At 33.8% G+C, this 3,308-nt stretch overlaps 1 protein-coding gene across 2 annotated transcripts in view; it reads right to left on the bottom strand.

The window, feature by feature from the left end:
- Positions 1-262, bottom strand: part of LOC142351492 (uncharacterized) — a 32,042-nt gene extending 31,780 nt beyond the window's left edge. For both annotated transcript variants that reach the window (XM_075403537.1, XM_075403536.1), the window contains exon 1: positions 175-262. The gene's annotated coding sequence lies outside the window, so the exon portion shown is untranslated. The remainder of the gene's footprint in view (positions 1-174) is intronic.
- Positions 263-3,308: the final 3,046 nt, after the last annotated feature.

Consider the following 3,308-nt stretch of genomic DNA (forward strand, 5'->3'; position numbering starts at 1 on the left):
CACGCGCGCGCGTATGTGTGTGTGTGTGTGTGTGTGTGTGTGTGTGTGAGTTTGGGGAGAGAGAGAGAGAGAGAGAGAGAGAGAGAGAGAAAGAGGTTGGAGTAGAGGTGGGAGTTGGTTGTGGTGATTAGAGACAGAGAACTTCAGTACTGGTTGAATAGATCCGCAACTTACCACGGCTAAATTTTTTTTAGTTTATAGCTTTGTTGTTCAGTTTTATGGAGAGCAAAAGTCACCTTCCCTCTCAACGCGCCATTTTTTCTTTTCCTTTTTTAAAGTAGTTCCACAATGAAACCTTGGCTCCTCAGCCCAGTTTAGCAGGCATTCAAAATTTACAACCCCCCCCCCCCCCCCCAGGCGCACGTACTGTATTATATACAGTAGAGTGCTAATTCACAACATACAAATTATAATTGGTGGGCACAAAAAAGGGGTCTTTCCCATTATAGCCCCGCATGAAATTACAGCCCCCAATTCGGTATATTTATCATAATTGGGAGGCTATAGGTTATGTGACTTAATCCTATGGATACAACTAGAATTGACCCTAAACCCAGTCTACACACTAAAACAATTAAGGTAAATTTACCGGAAAAAACGACTTAACTTGCCTGAAACGTTAAGATAATTTTGAATTACCCTTACTTGCTGAAAATTACCTTAAAATTACCTTAGAAGTTTAGGGGCAACACCTTAATTTTTGTCCTGAAAAACACCAAGTGATAAGGTTTAAGTAAAAATCTGGGTAAAATTTAGCCCAATAGTTAGTGCCCAATAGTTTTATGGTAAAATAAGATTAAGTTAACGTCAAATTTTTAAGTTGCCGCCCCCTCAACTTTTAGGGTAATATTCAGGGGTGTTAACGTATTTTTAATGTTAAATTAAGGGATAATAGGGTAAGTTAATCCAGATATAAGGCAAAGCGAAATTGATTAGAAAACGTTTATGAGTTCATTTTATATCAAAAGCGCATTTTGATCCACATTAACCTCAGGTTTCTTTTTTCTCCATACAAATTTGTTTTTATTTAAATGTCAATATTTTATTGGTAATTTTACTAAAATTTCAATTATATGCTAAAGAAAGTTACATAATTGGTGAGGTAACTCAAGGTAATTTTACTGTAACAAAGGTAAGGTAAATTTTTAGCTTAACACAAGTCAAGGTAAAGTTAAGGTAAAATTACCTTAATATGAATTTAGTGTTTGTTTGACAGTGATTAGTTTTGCAGCAAACAGAGTTTAAGCAAATTAAAGGATCGGCGACAAAGACAGGGACTTGTCATGTGACATCGAGTTTCGAAACCATACATAAGTTTTATTCATTAACCCAGACATTGTATATAGAAAACAGTCAATGTATTATAAATTTTTAAATTTGTGTAAATTATGACAACTTTTAAAAAATTGTGAAGATGACAAAGTTTTAAGTTGATTGCTGTTAAATAAAACAACGAAATTAAAACCAATAACGAGAACTTAAAATTTTATTTATAACTGAAGTTGACAAAAAATTCAAAATCACGCAAAATGATTAATTGCATAAAAACCGAAGTCTTTTCCCGTTTGAGCTAACTAGTATATTATATAATCCAGTACAGTTCACATACTAAGCATGAAAATTCTATATTTCAAAAAAATGCAAGTTTTTCTCCGGGGTGCGAGGTTTTTGCTAACATTAAGAGGGGGAGATCCCCTCGCTGCTTGTAATTTATTCTACAAAAACTATAAGAAAACGACCGCACGAGACAATCTCAAGTTGGTTCCATTCGAAAACGGCATTAAAATTCGGAACATCTGGTAAACTAAATTTGTAACTTGATTGCCCACCATCCCATTTGCAATGCCTCTAGAGATCCGATAGAAGCTGATATGACGTTTCAATCACAATCGAACCAATTTTGAATCTTCATTTTGATGGCTAAAAATAAATTTTAACGTGTGAACGTGATCGCATTTTTGTGTAAAAGTGTACATTATTAATTATGCAAAAGAATTTCATGATAAGTTCTCTGAATAAAAACTAAAGAAAATTTTACATAAACGCATCTGCTGAATGCGATGAATTAATTTTGATTTTGTTTTTCCATTTTAATCTATCAATTTCCGTGTGAGTTTCTTAATTGTTAATAATGATACTGTCTGCTTCGTTGTTGCTTTAGACTGCTTTGGTTTCACACAATGCTCGTTTCACAACCTCTTTCTGTATTTAGTTGATTTGAGTTTTATTGCAGTTATTCGTTACAATGAAGCAAATGAAATTTCTTTACTGTTAATTTCATGATACTCAATGCTTGCTTTATTTTACTTGGATACAGTTCTTTGGTTTACAAATTTTTTAGAATCCTTAAAATGTTGAATGAAACAAATTTCTGTTTTATCTTTTTCTTGAGAATTTGCAATTTTTGATTTGTCCATAACAGGTTGTCATTTGATTGACGTGTTTTGGTCTGTGCCGTGAAAAAACTTTTCAGTTTTTTTAATTTAAAGTTTCATTTCTGACTGTAATTGACAAAACGTCAAATGAAGCCAATTGTTAATTGTATAAAAACCCAAGTATTTTCCGTTTGAGTCAACCAGTAAATTATGCACTCCAGTAGCAGTTCACTTACAAATTATGGTAATTCTTTATGTCAAAATAGTACAAGTTTGTCTCGGGGTGCTAAGTATAAGCACCTAACAAGCGGGTTAGGGGGGAAGAAACGGAAGAGATCCAAAAAATTGAAAACTATCAACTTTTAGTATGAATGTTTTTAAGAGATGGGAAGTCTTGGTTTAGAATAATGTAAAGATTAAAATCAGGTAAATACGATGCAATTATCCGCTGACTAATTGTACAAAAACTATCAGTAATTTAATTGAATTTGGAAACATCAGGACAATGCTGAAATTTATCTCTTTCTCCCCTCGCTGCTTCTAATTTATTCTACTATATATTCCTAAAAGAAAACTACCGCACATGACAATCTCAATTTGGTTTCATTAAAAAATAGGATCTTTTCCGTTTGTGCCCCCAGTACGTTATGCGCCCCCAGTTACAGAGCACGTGCCCTTACATAGTAAATCATAAAGTAAAAATACTGCACCTGCTTCTGGGGGGTACAAATAATATGCGCCCACTAAGCTGGGGGGGGGGGGGCACAAACGGTGAAGATCTAAAAATTACATCAAAAATCGGATGTATCTGGCAACCTAAATTTGTCATTTGATTGCCCACCATCCGATTTGTCGGGCTCTAAAAATTTATATGACTTCTTAATCACAAACTTATTGAACCAATTTTGATCTTCATTTCTCAGGTCAAAAATA

Source organism: Convolutriloba macropyga, chromosome 13, assembly GCF_964194025.1.
Source record: "Convolutriloba macropyga chromosome 13, txConMacr16.3, whole genome shotgun sequence".
Lineage (NCBI taxonomy): Eukaryota > Metazoa > Xenacoelomorpha > Acoela > Convolutidae > Convolutriloba > Convolutriloba macropyga.